General features: G+C 37.4%; 1 long non-coding RNA gene across 1 annotated transcript in view; it reads right to left on the reverse strand.

The window, feature by feature from the left end:
- LOC125148437 (uncharacterized) overlaps nt 1–17471 on the reverse strand; it is an 84591-nt gene extending 67120 nt beyond the window's left edge. The window contains exon 1 of the long non-coding RNA XR_007145544.1: nt 17366–17471. This is a non-coding gene — a long non-coding RNA (uncharacterized LOC125148437). The remainder of the gene's footprint in view (nt 1–17365) is intronic.
- Nucleotides 17472–26387: the final 8916 nt, after the last annotated feature.

Below are 26387 nucleotides of genomic sequence, written 5' to 3' on the forward strand. Positions count from 1 at the left end.
GACCTATGTTATGTGGTCATCCACAGGTACTAAAAAAGATTTCTGGTCAATGAGATATCAGACTTTCTCACTACGAACCCTACTGGAAAGGCCTTTCAATTGTCAGCCACTGACTCTTTGGTATCTAGTACAGACTAGATCTATCAGAGATGCATCCCAGGACCTCAAAAAGATTGACCAGAAAATTTAGCTGATGACTGTCCAAGTGAAAGAGAGTTCTCTCTCCTATGTGGTAGTGTCCCCTCGGTTTACCATATAGGGGGAAATTCAGCTATCTTTTCCACTCTTGAACCATGGGTTTACTCATGTGGTTAGGGGAGGAAGCACGGGTCAGATATTTAGGCTGTGATAAACTCTTAGTAGTCACATCAGAATAGTGGTGGTTCTGGGGGTTCCTGGGTGGCTCAGTTGGTTGAGCATCCAACTCTTGATTTTGGCTCAGGTCATGATCTCACAGTCATGGGATTGGGCCCTGCACTGGGCTCCACACTGAGCATAGAGCCTGCTTAAGATTTTCTCATTCTCTCTCTCTCTCTCTCTCTCTCTCTCTCTCTCTCTCTCCCTCTGCCCCTCTTCCCTGCCCATGTTCTCTCTCTCTCTAAAAAAAAATAGTGGCGGTTCTGAACTCCACATAGAGAACTTAAACTGAAGGAGGAACTTTACTCTCTCAGTGACCCAAAGGATAGGACACTGGTTAAACGCTGTGAGTGAGGGAGTTTAATTATCACTAATAACTATGAAGCTACTGGGCTGCCTTTCTTGCCATCTCATCTTCCTTATTTTGTGCACTTATTTCCTCCCTTTTGTACTTTAAAAAATATTTCTTCTCTCCAACTGGTAGCTATTCTTTCTCTCTTCTTTTTGTAGTGTTATCATGATGTGTATTAGTTTGCTAGCGATGCCACAACAAAATATCACAGGCTTACACAGAAATGTACTTTCTCATGGTTCAGGAGGCTGGACGGCCAAGATAAAGGTGTCATCAGGGCTGGCTTTTCCTGAGGTCTCTCCTTGGCTTGCAATGGCAGTCTTCTCGCTGTGTCCTCACATGACTTTTTCTTCATGCAAGTGCATCCCATTTCTCTCCTTCTCCTTAAAGGGTGTCAGTCCCATTACATTAGGACCCCACCCTTATGATTTCATCAAACCTTAATTACCTCTTTAAAGTCCCTATCTCCAATTACAGTCACATTGGAAATTAGGGCTTCAAATATGAACTATGGTATGGAGGAGCACAATTCAGTCCATAGCTCTATGTTTGGATTCTCAGTTTGGGGGCTTATGTACTCTAGTTCTATAGCGTAAAGCATTATAAACACACAAAAATATCTACATATACATATACAATGTGAGCAATATCTAAGCTTAATTAATTCCTTCACCTTTTTTTTTTCTTCAAGACCAAGCTGGAAAGCAGCTGAAGGCACTGAAAGTCTAATTTTTGGTCTAAGAAGGGCGAAAGCTGCCCTATCCCACGAGGATAAGTGGAAACGGCTGAAAGCCATAGAAGCCAAACCATCAGTGATGTAGACACAGAGGTGGGGCGGGGGTGCTGTTGGAGGAACAGGCTGTTGAAGAAGACAGTCCTGAGCCTTAATCCTGGTCCACTCGTTGCCACTTGCTTGGCCAGGAGTGAGTTATTTTCTTACTGTTGATTCCCTTATTTGTGCATGGGTCATACGAATCTGCTCATAAGGGATACTGCAAAGGCACAGAGGGTGCAGGCAAACATACATGAGTACGTGCACGCACATTAAAGTGCCTGATGCAGAGTAGGAACTGAAAGTCAAAGTCTATTGGCCACATTTTTAGCACACTTTAAAAACCATTTAGATGCCCATGTCTCACAGACACAAACTTGATACGAGGCCCACAGGCAATGTATATATGCAAGTTTAAAGCCACAGAGGAAATACCAGACATTCACCTTAAAAATAAAGACTCTTAAATACAGAGCCTGGCATCTTCCCTATGTCTTATCAGGAGCTCAGCAGAGTGAGGGAGTTGGGATGAATGAATTTTCATTCACACTAGGCTGAAGGCTCCTTGTGAGCAAGAATCCCCTCAGTTTTGTTGGCTATTGTACACCTAGAACTTAACACAGTGTCTGGTACATAGATGTTCAGTATTTATTCATGACGGGGTGAAGTCATGCTCCCAAGTTACTGTGCTTGCAGGTAGATACATGAGAAGCCTGTAAAATAAGAATATGGAAAAGGCCTTTCTCCTTCCAAAAACAGAAAAGTTCTTAGAAGTTGTTCAAAATTGCTTTACAGTTTACTTCACAAATAAGATATAACCTAGAGGCTTACAATAAAGAAGGACCAAGAAGTTCAGACAAAAAAAATATTAAAACTTAGTTCTTTCACATCCTATGATGAATGTAACTGCAAAGATGCTTCTTAAAATAATCTTAAAAGCTTTACAGCAGGGTTGGAGAAAAAATTACGTTAGAGAATAATTTTTGATGGATGAGAGTTATCAATTTTCTAGCCATCAGAAAGGAGATTCAGAATTAGTTCTATAATATCTGCTATTAAACTATTTCAGCCTAATATTCCTAACAGAAGACACATATCAGGCACAGGAAACAATTCTTCCTACATTTGATATCTCTGAAGATATTGACCTCGGCAACAATTCTTACATGTAATATAGGTGAACAGATTACAGTCTGCAGGGTTGGTTGCCTAGAGCTCAAGAGATAAAGGGAATTTCTGCAGCTGAAAATTGCATGTAGCCTTCCCGGGAGGTAGGGGGGTGAATAATCTCTAATTGTACCTTTAACATGATTTTACATGACCTAAAACACATTTATAAGAACCAGCCAGCATTTTCATGCCTTTCATTTTGGGTAATTATTTTTATAGCTGGAAGATTTTTAACGTCTCTCTAGCCGTAAACACTAGAACTTTTGATTCTCAGATTCTTCTCTGCTTGAGAAAAAAGAAAAGAGGTGTTGTTGCACAAATCATTTTCACAGAGAAAATAAATGCTCCAAGATGATTAGGAGAGAGAAGGCTTAATTAACACAGCTTGAGGAAGTAACCCTGTATCTGACATGGCCATGGGAGTCAGAGTGACTTTGACACACTAATTCTACTTACAGTTATCTGCAGGTGGTTGGCTGGGTACATTCACTGAGCCCACTGATACAGCTATGTGACTGGTCTCCCTGCTTCCATATTCATGTTCTCTAAATCCATTCTCCACACAACAGCCCAATGATATTTTAAAGGAAATCTCTTCCAGTGGCTGCCCCTTACATTCAGAATGACCCCAAAATTTCATCCCATGGTCTACCTGGTTACCGTCATATCATTAGGCTTCCTTTGACTAGGAAAACTTAAGAAAATCTTGGCAGAGAAAAAGTGTAAGCTTGGGATTTAGATCCATGTATATGACAACAATTTAATAGGTTTGACCTAGAAACATGACAGGCAGGATTCCAGTAGCTGCTCTGTCAACAAGTTCTTCTGTTCACTCCTTCACTCTGATGATGCATGTAGAATATTCAGCCCTACAGATCTCCGACAAGCCTTATTTACTTTTTCCTTCTAACAAGAATGGACCTAAGCCCCTGTACTAGAAGGAGAGACTGCCACTGGAACTGATTTTTTCAGATCTGGGAAATCTCAAAGACATATCATGTCTACTCTGATTGGCTCTGAATAGGGTATTTTTACCACCCACCCCCCCAACTCAATGTTAAAAATCAACAGCCTACACCAATGTTCTAAACTGTTCTGACTTTTGGAAGCATATCAACATCAAGCAAAAGACAGCTATCTGTGGGTGCAAGTAATCAGCATGGTGTGGATGGGAGGGGCACCTGGGCTCAGTCAGTGTGTCCAGTTTTGGCACAGGTCATGACCTCACAGTTTGTGGGTTCGAGCCCCATGTTTAGCTTTGTGCTGACAGCTCAGAGCCTGGAGCCTCTTTCGGATTCTGTGTCTCCCTATCTCTCTGTCTCTCCTCCATTTGCGCGTGCTCTCTCTCAAAAATAAATAAACATTGAAAAAAGAAACCGATTTGGGATTTTTTTTATTCTTCCCATTGTATATTTGATTTTCTTTTTATTTGTCAGTTTCTACTTTATCACTGTTATTCCTTTCCTTCTACTCTTTTGGGGCACCTGTTTCATGTCATTTTCTAAAATTCTTTAGATGACTCATTAAATAATTACTTTCCAGGCTTTCTTAATTTTTAAAGTATTTGTTTAAGACTATAAATTTCCTCTATTCACAGATTTATCTGAATTACTTTAATATTGAATATTCCATTTTTTTGTTCCAATGTCCTACTCATGACCATTAAACTACCAGTTTTAATTTGTCATATCTTCTTTCACTTATAACTCTTAATTTACAATTTTTTGGCAGGTCTCTGTCAGTGCACTAGTATTTCAATTATGTGATGTTTGTTGAGAATTGAGCAGTGGCTTAAGACGTAGTCTATTTTGTTAAAAAAATCTTGCGTGCACTTGAAAACAGTATGTATTCTTAAATTGTTCAGTTCAGTGCTCAATGTCTGCCTAGGTATATCAAGTTTGTTTTCAGAGTTTCCATATTTTATTGATTTTTTTTGACTTTTCTGTCACATACTGAGAAGGCTATGTTCAAGTTTTCTACCAGAATTATGGATAGATCAATTTTTCTATTCAATTACACATAGTTTTGCTTTACATATTTAGAGGCTGTATCATTTTGTGCATATGCATTTAGAGTTATTATATTTTCTTGGTGAATGAGTTTTTCATCATTGTGAAATTATCATTGTTTATCTCTAATAAAGATTCTTACCTTAAAATCTGAGTCTTCTGATATAAATTTGCTATGGCAGCTTTCTTTAACCATTTATATGATTTGTTTTAATTCCTTTGTCTTTTCCACCTTATACGTAAGATGGGTCTATTGTAAGCAACATATAGGCGAGTTTTTGCCCTGAGTCTTGTTGGCAATTGTAATGGGTTGAATATTGGTCCTCAAGGAGATACATGCAAGTCTAAATACAACCAAAAATCTAAGTGACTTCCATAGTTACAGAAATCCTTTTGAAACACGAGGTCCATTTGACATTGCATCATATATGATATAAATGGCAGGAAAGGAACACATAACAAAGTTGGACTTCCAATGAATATGAGTCTGTATTTCTGGCTCTTCACTTCTAGCTTCTTAAAACTGGTATTTCTATACACTGTTATAAACAGCTGAATAAATCTATATCTGAATACAATTTCAAATAACCATTAATACTTAACTAAATATTTTCTTCAAATTATGAGATAAACAGACCTTTGCACATTAAAATCTGTGTTCCTGAGTCTGTGCTAGAACTCAGGGCATATTTTCCACCAAAATATCTAACCACGTGTAAGCAAACTTCAAGGCATCACCACATCTGTTGATTGGAAGAATGCTCATTCAAAATAAGATTGGATATTATTCTATTTCATCTGCTGTGTTACTTGCTATTTCTCCCACTAGTATTTCTATCCATGCCACTGCAGTCTTCCTTTCATCCTTTTTCTATCATATTAGGTTTGCTTAGGGTTCCATAAATATTCCTGCTACTAATGATATGAGTTGTGTGACAGCTAACGGCTTATCTTATTTATAGTCTTTGCTTTTTAGAGTAAAACAGGAAACCATCCAGGGTAGTGATTTACTCAGCTTCAGTGCGCAAGGTACTCTAGTCCTATTGAAGAAGAATAATTGTTATGATTATTTAATGATATATACAACATCTGTTATTACCTATTTATTGATATATGAATACTTGAAATCTGCTACTTCTAGTGCCAGTGAGAACAACTCATTTTTCAATCAAATATAATTGCCAATGCTGGTACATGGAGAGGAATTTAACTTTTCTCATCAGATTTATTGGCTAGTACCATTCTTGCCAGATCTCATACTGGCATGTAATCTATATTAATGCCAAGGTGTTATATTTATAGCTACAAGATAAAGCCTAACTTCTAATGTGCCAATCTACAGGAACAAGAAAAGTACTGGGAAAGGAGATATGTTGAAAACAGTGATTTATATATTATTTTGGAATCAACTTTGGAGGGAATAACCTGAAGAGTAATGTTTCTTGGTAGTCTGTCTCCTGTGGACTCAGAAGAACAGCGACCACAAACAAAGGATAAACCTTCTAACTTCTCTGAATGTCTACGTTTGGTCTTTACTGCAGGGCCATCAAATAGGTCAAAATGGAACAAGATAGTTGGGCACGGTGTCTAAGTCACTCATCCATGAATACTGGGATTTAGATCCACATCTGATTTAGTGAAAAAGAGAACGGAATTCATTAACTTCCAACATCCTTAATTTTGTAATTAGAATTACATTCTATACAGAATGGTAAATAACACCAGGAAAAAACATCAGAATTTGTCAGGGTATAGCATCATAGCCTTAAGACACCGGGATACCTGAGAACTCCATCCCTCTGTTAGACATGGGTCTGAAATGGTCGGTCTTCTAAAAAGAAGTCACTGGGAAAATCTGGGCTACCGTGTTGGAGGAAGGGGTGGAAACTACAGAAATTCACAAGGGTTGTTGGTGCTGTTTTCTTTCCAGAAGTCTCAGCTGTTGCGATTTAGAGCTGTGTTCTTGCTTTTATCACTATTAATTTTTCTTTGATAGCTACAAGCTCTGTGAATTGAGACAAACTCAACTTTATTTGGCTTCATTTCCTTTCTATAAAATATGGGATAATAATAGTGTTTATTTCCAAGTGCCATTGTGAAGATTAAATAAGTCATATGACTTAAAACAGAGTCGGAGAGGAAAATTTGACTGTTAATGATACTTCCCATTATCACTATCATGCTGACTACCATCACAGTCATCAGCAGCCACATTATCTACCTAACTACAGCTCTTTTGATCAGTGAACATCCTCATCACTGATCCTCAGCCTTGCATTCTGAGTTTTACACAGCTGATGTGCAAAAGTGGAGGATTTGCACCCCTGGTATGTTTCTTTCTGGCTAGGTGGTAACGGCTTGTTATTTCTACATATATCAAATAAATGAAACGAACACTACTACTCCATTCACAAAGGGTTGGACCAGGAAATGGCTGTGAATTGAAGGCTGGAGGAAATCACACCTGCTGAAAATACAGTAGTCCCCGTTACCAACAGTTTGACTTTCTGGGGTCTCAATTACCCTCAGTCAACGATGGTCCAGAAGCAGATGATCCTCTTTCTGACATATGGTCAGAAGGTCAATACTAGCTTAACAGTACATCACAATGCCTACATCATTCACCTCACTTCATCTCATCATATGGCCGTTTTATCATCTCATGCCATTGCAAGAAGGAAGGGTAAGCACAGTACAATGAGGAATTGTGTGTGTGAGAGAGACCACACTCACATAACATTTATTATAGTGTATTGTTAAAATTATTTTATTATTAGTTATCATTGTTAACCTGTTACTATGACTAATTTATAAATTAAACTTTTCCATAGATATATATGCATAGGAAAAACATAAATATAAGGTTTGGTACTATCTGAGGTTTTAGGCATCCACTGGGAGTCTTGGAATGTGTCCTCAATGGATAATGGGGGACTACTGTACAAACCCATGCACACACTGGGGGAAAAGGCAAACTTCAGCAACCTCCTAACTCATTTCCTTTCTTTTCTGAAAAGTCTTTATTCTAATCCTGCCCTTTTCTTGCTATTTCTTCTTATCCACTGCCTGATTTATCCATTAGCCTAATGCTGCAACCCTGAACCCTTATGCAATGAAGAAAATTAGTGCAATGGTATCTTCTAGCTCCAGAGCCCCTGCAGTTATAGGCTCTTCATTAGTCCCATCTACTTAAGCTGGTAGTCAAATCTTGTTCCTTGGAACAACGTTGCATCATTTATCCAACTTGTTATCATCTCCTCATGACGTTGTTTTTGCCAGCATTAGTGAAGATAAAATACACCTCCAGTCTAGATCATAAATTTTCAACACTAGGTCCCCAAGTTCAATTCTGATGCCCTCAGTCAGACCTTATTGACTTATTAAAGGAAATATAGATCTCATTTTTTTTTATCCAGAAGCCTAAAGATACAATTCTTTGAAGAGTAGAACACTGTGAACCAACCTATTTTGGACCTCAGAGGAAACATATTTCAGATTAAGAGTGAAACTTATTCTATGCAAATTATTTCATCACATAGAGCAATCTATTCATCTCCGTAACCACTTACTTTAAGATACAAATGTAATATGTATTAGAAATTTATTCTTAAAAGATGCTTCTTAGAGACACCTCAATTGGACCTGAATTGGGTTTTGCATGATATGTCATTTCTATTTCTTTGCTTAGTTAATCCCCTTACTTGGCAGATGCATTCCTAGGAAGCTATTACACTTCCCTCAAATGCCTTAGAACTTGAAGAGAGAAAGCACTAGAATTTTAAGCCAAGCTTGGACACCCACACAAGCTAACATGGTACCCAGCCTCCAAATGTGGCAGAAGAGTGAAGGAATAACATATGTTTCTGGGACAACATATTCAATAAAATGTGAGTTACTGATGGTTGTATGAACAGGGTAAAGTAGGAAATAGCAATCATTTGCTCGTGGTCAGCTGTGCCCCATATCTCACAAGATGGAGTATAGGGACCAAGACAGGTCCATGACTTGAAATGTCACAACTTAGCCTTTTGTTGCTTTACCAGTAGAAAAGACGAAAAAAATAGGGAAAAATACATAAAGACAGATATATAGATAAATAGGATTTGGAGATTATGTCTTTTTCTTTAGAAGCCTATGTACAGAGATTAAAAAAGAACTGTGGTGCCAGGAATCTATAAAAATAACTAGTGAATCAAGAGATAAAGAAGTATTATTTAAATGATTGTGCTTACTGCACTGTGCTTAGGACTGTGGAATGACTCATGTCTCTATTTTCAAATGAAGTATAGTCTAGGTGAGGGGGCAACACTAAACTTTGTGAAAACAATTAGGACTCAGAATCAGTGCAACAGGTTGAAATTATCAGAAAATGTTGCCAACAATAACACCCTTACCCAGATCAGTAGACCATCTTGTATATAGTCATTTGAAAAGGAGGAGGAGGAGGAGGAGGAGGAGGAGATGATTCAGATATAAAAAAAAACTGTTTACCTGACAACCAGATCCAATGAGTCCATTTCAAACTGTACCAAGAAATACTCTTAGCCCTATGTCCAAAGGGTTCTCTAGAAAGAAGGATGCACATATTATTTGCTGCATGGATGTGACGGTTGTGTGCTGTGTTCATTGCTGGGTTTACATGTGCTGGGTCTGGGTTTTTCTGACAGGAAGTTTACCTGCTAAGTCTTCCTCTACACCTTTAGTTGCACCACACACATCACCTGAAATGTCTTCCCCTTTTTTTCCCCACCAATCCAACCTTTTCTCATCCTGCAGGGTACATTCAAGTTCTTAAGTGGAGTTATAACGATCTTTGTTTTTCATTTGTTTGAGTGTTAATCTTGTCTCCCCCTCAAATCAATTTTTAAAATGTCTTGTTAATCAAATGCTTTCATTTTACTAATAATCACAAATGAAGCTTGGTTTTTCATTTGTTTTCATAATGGTACAATCGGGTGACAAGTGTTGGTCAATAGATTGATGGAATAGGTGTAAAAGTAATCTTCCAGAGTGATCTTAGAAGCCCTTGTTAAAGACGTGGAGTACCAAGTTCAAAGCCTGGAGCCCTGAGTCAGTACTGTTAGAAGTGCGCCTAGGAGTCCTCATCAATGAGCAACATCCAAGTGAAATTTTTGCAAATGATAAATAAAGTCTTAGATTTTTAAACCATTAGAGTTTATATATTCTATGGTGATATACTCCTTTTTTTGGTTGTTGTTAATTATATGAGTTGGTATGCACACAGCACTTGGGCCATGATTGGCACATAGTAAGGGCTTAATAATGCTAGTTGTTGTTATAATTATTACTAAGTAGTTACTATTAGTGTGATCCTTTCAACTAAAGTTTCATGAGTATTCTCTAAATACAAAGCATGTTTCGAACACTGTTGAAACATTCAGTTAATAAGCACTGTCTTTGTTATTAAGGAGTTCACAGCCTAATAAAAGTAAAATAATACTGACAGCAGTAAAATATCTACCATTTATTAAGGCTTGCCTGACGTGTGCTACTATTGCTTATCTTTCTAAATATTAACTCCTTTTTTCCTTAAAATAACTTTATATTAAACCTACTTTATAGCCAGTAGAATCTGGGGCAAAAAGGGATTCAACACAATGCCAATGCTGCAGAGCTGACAATTGAAGGGCCAGAGTTGGCATCCAGGGAGTCTATTCAGCGCCTATATTTTATTTTCCATGCCATGCTGCCCATGAGAAGTATGTGAATTAATGGAGCTGTGATCCACCACAGAATGTGACAAAGACACTTTATTGAGGAAATGACAGTAGAATAAAACTTGACAGATGAGTAGAAGTTTACCAGGTGCACTATAGTGTTAAGGATATAATTTTAAATTAATTATTTCCTATGGATTAATAAACCTAATTTTAGGAAGCATTAGCCTCCTTAGTCTAAAAGCTTTAAATCAGTGACGACTCTTGGTTGTAAGAAGGAGAAATCCAAACTGTACTTAGAAACAATACTTAGAAAAAGAAGTCAATTATGAAGTTGTATGTAAGATTCAAATGAAATAATCAGGACAATGTCTCTTTGTCTGCTTTTATTTTTTTGAAGGCTTTCTTCCCTCCATATTTGGTGGGAAAAATGTGCATTAATTACCCGGGCTCATATTTTACAAGACTATTAATCTCTGCGGGAAGAGCAATGAGAGAAATATCTTTCGTACACCACTTCCCCCTATGTAGACAGGAAGACTCATTGTCTAGCCTCATTTTCATATTATTAGAACCATGTGATTGAGCTCCAGCCAATGAGTTGTGGAAGAAAATCGTCTATATCCATTCAGGCCTTGCTCTTAAAAGTATTTTTCTGTGTCTTACAGCCTCCCTCCCTGCTGGTGCAGTGACCTAAAAGGCCACGTGTTTCGTATGGTGAAGTCACAAGCAAAAGTGTAAGCCAACCCAAATGAGACTTCTCTTGCCCCGTAACTCTGTTTTGCCAAGCTTCTGAAATGTCAGGTTCAAGTTATTGCTACAGCCTATTGTAGTTAATACAACTACCTGATTGACATAAGTCTCAGAGAGAAATCTGGATGTGCTGACTTGTCTTACATGCCAATTTCTGAATTGAGTACTATAGCAAAGGTTTAGAATACTCTGCAAGGCCAGGCCCAACTTGGAACCACCTAACAGTAAACTATACAAATTATGAGAGAAGTCAGAATGCAAAGGATTAGAGATGGAAAAAAGTTAATTGTCCACTATGTATTTTATGGCCTTTATTTGAGTGATGTTGGGTAACTCATCCTAAACACATTTGCCAATTTCCTAGGCCATTGGTAACCACATCCATATTCACCAATATCTGAAAGAACAACCTTTTAAAAACTGAATCTGTGATTTGTTTCCATAAGATGAATCCATTCAGCACTTTAGTGTGATAAGCATTTTTTTCTGCCTGAAATTTTTCTGCCTACCCACATCTCATTTCATGTCTAGGAGTTAATGCTGCTCAATTCAGTTGTCTTATTCAAATATAGGAAGATGTTATGTACATTTCTTATTTTTTAATAACACTGTCATCTGACTTTGTTTTTATTAAATATTAATACATTTGTCTTCAGAAAAAATTAAATTTCTTTCCTTGCAAATCCCATGGAAGTAGAAACTTAAATTGAATGGATCATAGTTGGTATTGTGTTTGAGGGAATCTCATCTACATTAATCCTATTCTGGGGCCAATTTTTATTATAGAAAATATCTGTGCACTTAGGAAGTAGGCAAGGAATATTAGAATTCAAAGTACACAGAAATATTCAGTCCTTCTTCGTACTCTGGGTTGTAGAGTGCAATCAGAGGGATCTTTAAAGTCATATGATTTTTTCTCACTTTAGATTTCAGACTTTTTAGGAAAACTCTACTTTCACAATGGGGCAGAATCTTAAAGAGCAACACCTGACATAGTATCGATTGTTCTTCTTAAGCTGCATTTTTCTTTAGGCTCTAAAACTGTATTTGCATTCATACTACAAATGGGTACTGAACTGAATGCTGCGAACTATTATACAGTAGTCAGAGGCAGGGGAGCAGGGCACATCTAAATGCCCAGATCAGTAATATAAGCAATAAGTTAGTTTGCAGAATTCAAAAGAAAAATATAATCTCAATTGAGAAGAATGCTTTTAATACCTCATGAAAGAGAAGGCATTTAAAACGGCATGAAGAATGGGTTTATGCAAGCATAGCAATTAAATAATAATGAGGTACTCTTACTGGAGACATTCAAACATAAGTGAGGAAACCATATGCCAGAATTGCTTTAGTAAGATACGGGCATCGGATGGAGGTTTGAACTCAACCAACACCACCACCGCCACCACCGTCATCAACATCATCCATTAGAAAATCTATTCTCAATATTCTTGTATGAAGGTTCTCTGTTAACATTAACGAACATGTGTTAAATATTAGTAAGCTATTTCCATGAACCAGCACAATTCTTGCTCATGACATGCCTGTGATAACAGTTTGGTGCTATTATCCTTATATGTGTATGTATGCATGTGTTCAGAACTTTTTAAACTGATAAAAAAGGTTACAGAATAATTACAATTCGCATGCTCATACTTACTGACTGCTCCATTCTCTCCCTGTACACAGGCTCCATATACTAAACCATTCAACAATAGGGTGTATCCATAGCAACACCTCCAAATGTGCATCTCAAGAAGAATACCGCAGACTCTATCTCTTGATGTCAAGGATATTCTCCTACAAGACCGCAACACAACTACCATACATGAAAAGATCAACGTTAATTCAACTCTATCCTATGATATTCCATCGATTTTCCATTTCCAGTTGTCTGAAAAACCTTATTTTTTATTTCTTATTTTTTAAATTTTTAAAATTTTTTTTTTTTTATTTTGAGAGAGAGACATAATGCAAGTGAGAGAGAGGCAGAGAGAGAAGAGAAAGGGAATCCTAAGCAGGCTCTGCCCTGCCAGCGCAGAGCCTGATGTGGGGCCCAAACTCACGAAACTATGAGATCATGACCCGAATCAAGATCAAGAGTCAGATACTTAACTGACTGAGCCACCTGGGTGTCCCATTTTTTTTTTTAATTCAAGACCCAGTAAAAATTCACATGCTTAATTTGCCAGTTATATCCTTTTCGTTTTTGCAGTCTCAACTAGATCATGAGCATCCTACATTGCTTGTAATATCGAATACTTTGATAACTCCAGGTCATTGTTCTAAAAAGCCTTCCACATTCTTGATTTGCTGACAGTTTCATATTGATGAGATTCAAATCATATATAGTACTTGTTTGGGCAAAGCTCTGAACAGCAGCTCCAAGATCACTTCTGAAAATAAACTTTCTATTGTTCCCTCATTAGCTCAAATACTCTTCTCTCTTTCTCTCTTCTATGTTTGTTCTCCAACCTACCCTGTAGAAATGTACTTTCTTTATCTTGTACTACAGAAATATGCAATCACTAATTTTCATGTACTAAGAGCTGGAAATGAGTGCCCTTCTAAGATATAGGAGAAACACAACTAATATTTTTAAAGAAAGAGTGAAAACAAGATACACTGATCAACTTCATTACCTATTAAGTTCTGCTGTATTAGCTACTAAGTCTTGAACTTAATAATGGGAATGAAAAGATAAATTCCTTTATAGTAAGGCTTAGTAGACCAAAATAAATACCAGATGGACTGAATTTTAAACATTAAAAAAAAACCTGTAAAACTCTCACCAACATATAGATACATTGCTTTCATAACTATCAGGAATTTTCTAAAAATACATGCAATTAAGTAAACCAGAAGAAAGAAATTGAAAAATTTAAATGCTGCCATAATTATTCTCATATCAAAACACATAAACTAAATTAAATGGCAATTAAAGCCAAGAAGAATATTTACTAAAATATTATAGAAAAAAATCGATTATTCTCTAAAGAGCTTACATATCAACAAGTATTATTTACTAAAATGTCAATAGGTAAGTATGAAAGGGAATAATGTGATTAACAAAAAAAGTACATATAAATAAAATATACTAAAAATGTATTTTAGTATACATTTTATACTAAATTAAAAAATTAATAAAAATTAATTCTATGAATATTTAAAGAGTTAAAATAGTGGTATATTTATCTAGCAAGAGTGCAAAGGTTTTTTACAAATTGATCACTTACAAGTGTGCAAGTAAATGGTACTTCCATTTATCCGTACTGTGAATTTAAATATTCCCATTGCTCTGTAGGAAACAAACCAGGCATATTCTACCAACAGCCTTAAGAAACTCTATACCATTTGACCTATTATTTAATTTTATAGGAATCTATCAAAATAATAAGAAAATCTAGCAAAGAATTATATAGATTTTCTGCAAAGAAAATATATAGATTTACACAAATATATAAATTTACACAAAATTCTAGTGTAGCTATAAGATGTCATAATATTATGTTATTAAGAAATTCTGGTGTGCCTAGGTGGCTCAGTTGGTTGAGCATCTGACTCTCGATTCTGGCTCAGGTGATGATCTCAGGGTGGTGAGATAGAGCCCCATATGGGGCTCCATTTTAGGCATGGAGCCTGCTTAAGATTCTCTCTTGCCCTCTCCCTGTGCCCCCCACCTCATCATGTTCGTTCTCTCTCAAAAAAAAAAAAAATCAAAAATGTCTACCTTGAATGGGAAAATTATATCATACTAATAAAAATATACAATATGAATGCAGTATGATACTATTTATTAATTATAAACATATACTTTTATTAAGTAAATATTCTGGCATTAACTGTGAAAGTAAGATTTTGAGGGCTTTCATTTGTTTGTTGTCTCCTTTTTTGTGTTCTCCAAACTATTTCCAATGATCATACCTGAATTATATCTGATTCTTTTAAAAGAATAAATAAGATTAAAAAACATTTAGATGCTGTCAGATATATATAGTAGCTGGAGAGCGGCTTTATGTTAAAGGAGGTAAAGGCCACAACTAGGGCGTAATGATTTGGTAAAATGATTTTGTTTTTTGAAATAGCAGCAGGTGCATCAAGTTTTTCTTTCCATTCCTCAGTTGTTTAACTATGCTAATATTTGACTGCATCTCAACCATATGGACATGCTTACTTGTACATTAGCCTGGTGTTATTTGTCAGGCTCAGCTAAAGTCTCACCAGGCAGGCTGGATGCTTCTTGACATTTATATCGAGGTCTGTCCAAAGGAGGGATCATGTCAGTGACTGATTACTTGTGGGAACTCTGGGGAGTTTTACATTTTATATATTTCCTCTTCCCTTAGGAAATATGGCATTATCTGTGTCCACCTCTATTTGGCATAATAAAGGCTTTCTAGATAAATACATCATAAAATTGTCATTTTCAAAATGTCCATTTTTTTTCTTGTCTTAAAATGAAGTTGTGTTTTCTTAACTGTAAAGTTTTAGAAAATTCAGTTATATTCTCTAAGGTTTAATTTTGAAACTGACACACAAATACACAATCTGAGTAGCTTAATACTTATTAAATAAACTACATTTGTATTCAAAGAGTGCCCCACAATTAAAATTACCAGCCCAGCCCAGATAGCTTCACCAGAATTTGGCATTAAATATTTATAGAAGAAATAACACCAATTCTAAATAAATTATTCCAAAAATATAGAAGAGTAAGAACCATTTCCAACTCACTTTTATGAGGCCAGATAATAGAATAACTTTGATTCCAAAACCAGACAACATTATAAGAAAATAAAATTACAAGCCAATATTCATCATGAATTTAAATGCAGAATTCTCAACAAAATAGTAACATATCAAATGAACATTATACAAGACTGAAAAAAAAATTTATACCAGCAATGCAAAGTTAATATTTGTAATTAGATAAATATAGCTTACTGCATTAGCAGAATAAAGTGTATATAAAAATACCAGCTCAGTAGATGTAGAAAAAGCATTTGAAAACGTCAACACACATTTATGATAAAAAAAAGAAACCTCAGCAAGCCAGAATAAAAAGAAACTTGCTCAATCTCATAAAGCACACATATGTATGACCTACAGCCAACATAATATTTAATGATAAAATATTAGAAGTGTTCTTCTGATTGGGAACACAGCAAGGATGTTCACTTTCATCATGCCTTTTAAACATTACACAAAGGGTTTATGTATAACAAAAAAGTTTAAAAAACAGACAGGAAAGAAACAAGTAAAATATATTTTTCAGGCAGTAGCTATTTATGTGAAAAACCTTAAGGAAGGTCCAAAAAAATTCCGCAACTTAAGTGCATTTACGAAAGTCACAAGAAATAAAGCAATTAATCAGTATAAATTTATCTCTGTAGACTAGCAATAATAATTGGGATATTAAATTGAAATACATGAGTTGTCATTACTTAGACAACATAAAATACTTAGGATGAATATAATAAAAGATGTGCAGGAATTCTACTCTGGAGAAAAGATGAAACATTGCTGGAAGAAACTAAAGCAGGTAGGAATACACATAAAGATAATCCCTATTAATGCAACGAAAGATTCCATATTGTTAAGATGTCAATTCTCTGCTATTTGATCTCAAGATTAAATTTAATCTCATTCAAATCCCAGCAGGCTTTTTTTCCCATCAATATTGACAAATTTATTATAAAATTTATATGGAAAATGAAAGAACCTAGAACTCCCAAATTAACCTTGAAAAAGAAGCACAAAATCGGGGGATGTACACGATCTAATTTCAAGATTCATGTAATGCCACCATGAACAAAATAATTTGTTAGTAAGGACAGAAAAATAGACCAGGGGGACGCAAGGAATGATCGCACAGAGGTCTGCTTTTTAAAAGATGCCAAACAGCTGTCGGTTCACAAACTGGCCCCGCCCCCTGCCCCAACCCATACCTGGAGGGTAAGGAGCCACTGAAAACAAGGCTGGCCACTTCACATTGGTAGGTGACAGCCTTAAAAAACAAGGGAACTTGCGGCTCCTGGGTGGCCCAGTCGGTTGGGTGTCCAACTCTGGCTCAGGTCGCGATTTCATGGTTTGTGGGTTGCAGCCCCGAGTCGGGCTCTGTGGTGACAGCTCGGAGCCTGGAGCCTGCTTCGAATTCTGTGTCTCCCTCTCTCTGCCCCTCGCCCACTCATGCTGTCTCTCTCTGTCTCTCAAAAATAAAAGAAAACATAAAAAGAAAAAAAAATTAGAAAAAACCAGGGAACTTACTTACCGGGCTTCTCTTGGCAGTAAGATGAGTAGATGTCCCTGTATGCTCTCCAGAATCTTACAACTTCATAAATAGACCTTAACTGGGGTCAGCTTTGCCTCCCTTCCAGCTGTCTCCACAATACCTCACTCTCTTAAGGCTGCATCCTTGTAAACAGCTCCCACGTGGGAACAATGGGCAGAGCAAAAGTTCCAAAGACAGGCGAGGGGGCAGGCGAGGAGCCTCTGACTGCCCGGGGCCAGCTTTCAGGTCACCCAGAGGTCACATCTACATATGACCTCCTCCACAACAATTCAAAGGGGAAAATAGTTTTTAACTTACGGTGCCAGAAGAATTCAATATTCCTAGGGATGAAGAATAAACCTCAGCCACTACCTGACATTACACTCAAAAATTAATAGGGGACACATCATAGACGTGAATATAAATCCTACATTTCCAAACGCCCAGGGAATACCACAGCAAACTAACTTTACAATCCTGCAAGAGAATATCTTTACTTATCTGGATAAAATAGAACTGCCATAAGTTAAAATAAATTAGACTGCATCAACATGAAAACATCAACGTTCTCAAGAGACCCCATTGAAAAGGAGTAGGCAAGGCACTGAAAAGAAAGACCTACATCTGTCAAAAGGCTGTCATCCAGAAGGTAGAAAAGCACTCCTCCAGTGCTCAGTAAAGAAATACAAAGTATACAATATGAGATGGCCAAAAGACTTGAAAAGACAATTCAAAGAGGCATATTTACATATTCTTAAATAAAACTGGCATTAAGACGTGCATGAAGGGGCGCCTGGGTGGCGCAGTCGGTTAAGCGTCCGACTTCAGCCAGGCCACGATCTCGCGGTCCATGAGTTCGAGCCCCGCGTCGGGCTCTGGGCTGATGGCTCAGAGCCTGGAGCCTGTTTCCGATTCTGTGTCTCCCTCTCTCTCTGCCCCTCCCCCGTTCATGCTCTGTCTCTCTCTGTCCCAAAAATAAATAAACGTTGAAAAAAAAAATTAAAAAAAAAAAAAAAGACGTGCATGAAAAAGTATTCAGCATCATTAGTCATCAGTGGAGATGCATGATTTCTACCTCACACCCACTAGAATGCCTTCGGTTAAATGTCTAATGTCAAACATTAAAAAGTCTGTAGAGCTTCTGTCTTAGAATTATAGAGTAAATACAATTGCCGCAAAGAGGAGCTAAAGGAGGAAATGTTTATGGAGTGGGGATGGGAAAGGAAGCCACAGAACAAAACAGAAATGCAGTCAGAGAAGTAGGGGGGCAAAATGGCAGTGGAGAGCACTTGTCAAGGAAAGGAGCTGCAAAGAGCCAATCAACACTCATCCTGGTGGAAAAGTCTCGGGAGTGCCTCCTTAGGCCGCACCTTGGGCCCTTCAAGAAATCAGTTGATCACAGAGGAGTGCAGATAAAGCCTGGTGAGTAAGTAGGGGATTAATGTTAAAAGGAGAAAGAGAGGAAAATAGTCTATGAAACTCTCCTGAAAAGTATACACCGTAGGAAAGAAACAAGCTAAAAGTATTGCTTGAGGATGTATCCAATCGGAGAAAATCTCTCACAGGAGAAAAAAGTCAAGCTTGTTTATAGGTAGGGAAATAACTAATAAAAACAAACAAACAAACAAACAAAAAAACAGGAGTTTTGATGATATAAGAGAGAGAATATTGACAAATCCCGGAACAAAGTTTCAGAGAAGTCAGAAATAAACGAGACTAGGAGCACACATGGAAAAAGTTCACCAGGTTGTTAAAGATGCAGAAGTGGCATTTTGTGGCCCCTTCCAAAAAAGGAGAGCTTTGTGTTGTTTGAACCTGAGCCCAGAAGAGAAGGAATGGGAGTTGTTTTGTGAGAATAAAGGGCTCAGAGGTGGAACCGGTGGCTGCAGAGTCATGGTACATATTTGCAGCAGTAATTATAAGAACCAGGGAGTTGGGGTGCCAGGTGGCTCAGTCGTTTAGCCACCGACTTGATTTTGGCTCAGGTCATGATTCCAAGGTTTGGGCTCTGTGCTGAGTGTGGAGCCTGCTTGAGATTCTCTCTCTCTTTCTGTCTGCCTCTCTCTCATTCTCTCTCTCTCTCTCAGACTAAAAAGTACATATTAAAGAAACAAGGAGTTAAGAAGGGAGGAAGGAGGGGATGCAGAATGGTAATGAGAGACCAAAGAAAGTGAATTACTATGGAACTCATGAGTGGATATCAAACAAGTTTTATCATTTCATGCACCAATACAGTAGTTTAGGGATGCTTGTAAATATTTTCTCTTGGGAATATATATCTATATTTATATCCATATCTCTATACATATGTATCTATCCTTAGGTTTCCTAGTTCAGCCTAGTCATAGATATGTATCTATATTAAACTAGTGAAATTAACATGTATTTATAATAAACAGGAGTGAGGTGGGGATAAAAGAATGTAAAGACACAGATCAAGGAGTTAAGAGTTTAGGAGACGTGAGAAACAAATCAAATCTCAACTCCAATGTGACAGCTTTCTCTAAGGCTCAGAGCTGTTTAACCAGCTACAGCTAAAAGCATGATAGAAGTGACTTCTACAGGCTTATGAGAACAAAACATTTATATCTATTTCCAACTTCACCATCAGTGATGTGATTTTGATAGTTTGAGGACTTTCAGGGTGAAAATATTCACAACTTGGAAATTGGTAAACGCTACACATTGTTTTTTCCCCTCAGAGATCTGGTTTACCAAGCTACCACTGCGTTTACTCCTTCTGAGTTCCCATTACACAATGTCTTTGCTGCATTTACAGTAATGGACGTCTGTGTTGATTCCCTCCTATTACATTGTCAGATGCAAAGAATACAGATTTTTCTTCATCAAAACTCCAGTTTCTACCAGTTCTTGGCACACACTTTGCCTTTTGAAGGAAGGGAATAAGAAAGGATAGAAAGAAGAATGTAGAGAGGCAGGGAGACAGAGAGGGAAGGAAGTTGCATAATGGTAAACTGAGTTTGACATTGTGACAAAACAAACAAAGTAAGTAAGTTCTTCCTGAGGTAGAAATTGTGAGTTCAGTTAATCAAACTTACATAGTTGCTAGATTCTCAAAAATGATGATAGCTGGGGATGTGACAGTGGGGAGATTACGACAGCACTGAGGAAGATAGGAGACTGTCGTTCAAATTTGTAAATACTAACAGGATAGAAAAGACCATTTTAAACACATGGGACACTGCTACTCACTCTGACATCAAAGGGGGTTATTATCCCCCCACCCAGCGGAGGCATCGTAGCTTTGCAGTTATATGGAAGTAACTGGTCATTTCAGAAATGCAGAGAAACCGTTTTGGTTGACCACTGTTTGTTTGTTTGTTTGTTTTCACTTGAAGCAAGTTTGTGAACAGCTTAGCTATGACTCTCCTTGAGGGGCAAGAGCAGGATCCCTTATCTAGACAAATATAAACCAAGAAAGATGAATTCCATTATTCCTCCAAGATAGACATAAATAATACTTGGATTTAAATAACCAGGAGCTGTTGGGAGGCAGGATAAAGCATTCATCAATAAGACAGGTTCTGTGGTCAGCCTAGCTTTCCCACTTCTTACATCTATGAACTTGTACATGTTATTTATTTGAACGTTCTCTTCTGAAAACTGGGATTAAAGCTACTGAATTCATTGGGTTGTTTAGAGAATCAAATAAATGAATAAGTAGATCATTCGACACAGTGCTTGGCAAATACTAAGTACTGAGTTAAATGTTCATGATACCAATGATGGTGAAAATGTGGTTGTGGGAGCAGGCTTATAGATCTTGCAACTGTGTTCTCTGCCACAGGTACTTGTGGAAAGACAGGGTTGCCTTTAAAAAGGGAAAAACCGTGCACACTTCTTAGAAGCATCAGTGATAGTTCATTCACATCCCTTTTCTGCCCTTTTCAGTTATTGTTCTGAATAAGTTCTAGAATTTGTTCCTTCTAAAAATCTTCAGAGCCCAATCTCTGGGTTTAATGGGAAAATTAAATACTTCTGTATCTGAAATTTCACACGTAAGAAGCAAGAATATTTTCCATGGAGTGATTACATGTCTTAGTTTCACTCTCTTTCCTTGTCCAAAAGACGCTTTCCTTACAAAAACAAAAGTCCCACCGTATTTATCACGCACCCCATAATTATTGTCTGAGTAATATCAATGTTTAAAATAATTGTCCAAGGCAAAATTACTATCCTCTTGGAATGATTTCTGGTGTATCTGTAAGAATTGTTAATTTCTATAATAAGAGCTTGAGTCGATCTAGTTCTTACTTTATACTCAAAAGTTAGAAATATTCTTCTGAGAAGAGTTTTGTATTCTTTACCCTGTTTCTTTTTCTAAAGTTTAAACGATTGGCCTGAAATCGAAGATGATTTAAGCTTTAACATACTGTGGTGCGTGTAAGGTTACAGTAATAATAGTAAAGCGACTTTCGTAGACTCTGATTTCTGATCCTCTGTAAAGTCCTTACCCCAGCAAAACATCTCTGGGATCCCCACATTGATGAATAATGTGCTCACAAAAAAGCCAGTTTTCCGCTGGCTCCCACTGCTAGGTCTCCATAAAATCCCTAAGCGACTATAATGCCCTGATGAGTAATCACTTGCCCACCAGGTGCTGCTGTTTCCTCTCAAGAACATCCTGGTCTTCTGTTTCTGCCACAGCTGTAGGGTGTGTTACTATGGGAAGGGAAATATTTCCTCTTCCCTCGTGGCTCATACTCTGTGATGGTGGCACTCAAGAAATTCTGCTGATGCCCGAAAGTGTTCCAGAGATTTCTGTTTTATTCCATTTGCATTACTTGTTGTTGTTTTCAACTTGAAAACCTTTGTTTCACATTCAGTTTTGACATGAACTGTGTGGACAGGAACACAACCGACTGATGGGACTCCATGCTATAATTAGAATTATCCCTCCTCTCCCAACAACAAGAACAACAACAACAAAAAGCTTCTCTCCCAGGAACCTCTGCACCCTTCTTGGAAGTCAATGTTCGACAGTCTTTGTCATTGATTGGGAGGCATATATGATTTTCACCCAGATGTGATTCTCACCTGTTCTCCCCTCCCACTGTTCCCCCTGCTCCACTTTCCAGCACACTTAAACCCCTGCTGCCTAATCATCAAGCACTTTGTTGTCTTTATTGTTGTTTCCTTATGTAGCTCCTCTCTTCGTCATTTTAAATCTAAGGCTAGCTAACTGGCTACTCTGTAGGGACACCAATGAAGCAAATACCTTACGTTTAGTTGCAAATATATGTGACCATGGCCCGTAGATTAGGTCACAATACTTATTTCAGATGCCATTTATAGAAAATAGAGTGTTCTCAGAAAGTTCCAAAGATGCCTGATATTTTAATTGAAGCCAATTTTACTCGTCATGTGACATCACTGCCTCTGCTATTGAATAATGTTCAGTTCGTGTGGGAGGACAAATTGTTACCCATGACATTCCAAGCAAGAACTATAGGTAGCACAAAATCAAGGACTCAATTTGGTGGAACAGAGTCTACCATATGAATTCACTGGGAATGAGAATAGACACCAAAAAATTTCACAGAGGGTAAGCAATAGAGCTTAATTTTAAAATGACAATAGGCATTGGTTAGTGGGAAAGGTAGTCATTCCGAGTGAGGAAATGACACATGTATATTACAGATAATTTTCATCGATTCAGATTCTACTGGTGGGTTCTCATCACCAGTGAGGAATTTCATATGATATAAAGATGAGCTTTAAATGGGAATCCAATGAGAATTAAGAGAATAGTTCCCAAGCAAATGATACTAGAACTACCTGCCATTTAGGAGCCAGGACTAGGAAAAGAAAGCCGTCTCTCCCTAGGCCATTTGATAGCAGATGATTTCCCTACAGTCTCCATATTTTCACCTTAATTCAAGGCAACATTTCTTATCAAAATGGGACCTTTCCATAGGAAGTCCATTATTTTGCTGAGAAGTCCAAGTATGAAGCTACATCTTTGCTATTTTTTTTTTATGTTTATTTATTCTTGAGAGAGAGATAGAGCACAAGCAGAGGCAGAGAGAGAGGGAGACACAGAATCCGAAGCAGGCTCCAGGTTCTGAGCTGTCAGCACAGAGCCCAATGCGGGGCTGGAACCCACAAACTGTGAGATCATGACCTGAGCCAAAGTCAATGCTTAACCAACTGAGCCACCCAGGTGCCCCAATCTTTGCTAATTTTAAATCTAGCTTTACTTTAGAAACCCACGCTTATAATCTTTCATTTAAGGTTTTGTAGCCTTATGTACTCTCATCTGTAACCCTGATGCTTCACAAAACCAAGGAAAAACACAGTTTATTTTAATAAATTTTTGATTTAGAAGTCCAATAAACTCACTAATAACTTGCAAGAATAAGTCACTGTTGGACTGAAACCAACAACATAATTAGCCTGGTGTACCCCTGGCTTCTTTATCATAAAATAGTAACTTCATAAGGCTTGAGGGAATTTAACAGTTGATTAACCAGAAGAGATTTTCTGTGGAGGAACACGATATATATATATATATATATTTTTTTTTTAATTTTATCTTCTTTTTTTAATAATTTTTTATAAACAACATAAACAGGGCTTTCTTTTGAATAAGTGCAGTATTATGCCATCCTGAGCTCAATTCAATTTTGGTACAATTTTTCTCTGTTTTACTTCTTCCATTTTAGTCCCTCGCTATTTTATCATGTAGATGAAGATGGTGTAAAAACGTGGGGGGAATTTAATAGCCTCTCATTACACAGTTGCATCTATCTAGCTGTCACCTGTCTATCTATAATTTTATTAATGTTTATTTCATTTATTTTAAGATGGTTCTTTGAATGACAGAAACAGTTAAAGTAATTGAAAACCAAAAAGTCCTTATCTTTAGAATTTGTTTCTATTGAGAATCAAAATGAAGGAAAGGAAAGATAGAAAACGGATTTGGGTTATAAAAGCCTGGTGATCCCTAACAGAAGTAGATGCTTCATGAAATGTGCAAAATGGCAAGCCCTTACTCAAGTCTGGATACTTAATGAGAATCATCCTCCAAGTATCTAAAAATTATATTTAATAAATTCAACCTCCCCTTTGTACAGGGGAAAAATAAACACTCGAAAGTCCCTAGCCTATTCACCTTGTGTTGTTCCAACTGCTTTAATTTATTGAAAGACTATTATATGTCAGGCACTGTACTAGATACTAGAGGCTACACATCATCACACAATAACCTTAAGTACAGGTGCTATGATCACCTTCACTGCACTGACCAGGAAGCTGAGGTTTAGAGCAGTAAATCGCCTACTTCAAATAGCTCATAAAAGGCAGAGCATGTTTCTAAGAAAACAGATGGATTTTAAAACCCTATCCTTGAACACTAATTCACACTTGAATTGTGAGGGGACACTGAATAATTTCATATCACACACTTCTCATGTAGCTTTTCCCTCTTTCTTCATTGTGCTGATTTATGTGTCTACTGGCCCTACTTTAAGCTGCCTGAAATCAGATACCACATCTTACAGGGAAGGAATCTCACCATGAGTATGGGAGTCCTCTCATTGTCTGGCCAATGGTGCTGCTGGTCAGTGGGAGAGCCCTTTATTCCCTTAGTAGGTAAAACTGTGTGTGAAGACAGACATACTGAAGGCCCCCGGTTAGCCAGGAGGATCTGTAGGCTCAAGACACCCCGTAATGATATCACCAGAAACGCCTTTTAGGACTTAGATGCTTGTAACCAAGGGAAGGTTCTATAGGTACAACCCAGCAGGAAAAAAAAAATCATTCTATAGAGAAGCATTTTTATCCTGGATTCTATCCTAGGTAAGCACATAAAGACCAGATACACAAATTTTTATATCCCAGCACTTTCTATAGTGCTTAACATAGAGGTAACACTTGGTAAACAATAATACATTTGACAATATGTAAACACTGGTAACACTTTTATAAATGCTTTATGTTCATTTTTTTTTTAATTTTTTTTTTCAACATTTATTTATTTTTGGGACAGAGAGAGACAGAGCATGAACGGGGGAGGGGCAGAGAGAGAGGGAGACACAGAATCGGAAACAGGCTCCAGGCTCTGAGCCATCAGCCCAGAGCCTGATGTGGGGCTCGAACTCACGAACCGCGAGATCGTGACCTGGCTGAATCGGACGCTTAACCGACTGCGCCACCCAGGCGCCCCTATGTTCATTATTTAATTCTCCCTGCATTGTGCTAATTTACATACTATTCTTACATTTTTAAATAAGAAGTCTAAAGTACAGAAAGTATGCTAATTTTCTCGTATTCAACTTTCTCGTATTCAAAGTGTTAAGAAGTTTGCCTGAATCTGGAGCTCTTAATCACTAAACTGGTTTTTTTTTTTTTTTTTCCTCCTCTAATGTCAAGACACAAAACAACTCCTGGCACATCATTAAGTCTCATTAAATTTTGAATATTGACCAACTCGGTATGGAGCAGGGATCAGAGACAGCAGTTGTGGCCAGGCTTAGAACTGCCAGAAACTAGTGGCCACTTAGCTATAAGGGGTTTTTGGCTCAGTCTTCATGGCTATTTGAGAGATGATGGTGGTGAAGATGGAAATAATTTCTTGTGCCATAATTACAACATCCCTTCTCCTCTTACCCTACTCTTTTCCTTAGCTACTTACAAAGATTGAAATCCAGGTAAGGAGTTTTGGCGTGCCTCAGCAGTGCAGCAATGCAACGATGTGCTCAAGGCAAAAGGTGAGAAAACGGACAAGAGGTCCCCCACTTACCCTGTGTGTTCTATAACCAAATCTCCATACTTTATTAGTACTTAATGGGGCATTTCATGTTCTCCAATTCTCTGTACTAATTGCCTGCCTCAGGGTTATCAGAGACAATTAGAAAGAACCACAAAGGCAGCAGAACTCTCTCATCATCTTGTGCATCATCAAGGTGATTTAATTCCATCCTTTGCCAGAAACTTTAGTTAATACTACAGTTTTAGAGACTATGAAATTCTAGGTCTTATTTTCCTTAATTTTATTCTT

This window comes from Prionailurus viverrinus, chromosome D2 (assembly GCF_022837055.1).
Source record: "Prionailurus viverrinus isolate Anna chromosome D2, UM_Priviv_1.0, whole genome shotgun sequence".
Taxonomy (NCBI): Eukaryota; Metazoa; Chordata; class Mammalia; order Carnivora; family Felidae; genus Prionailurus; species Prionailurus viverrinus.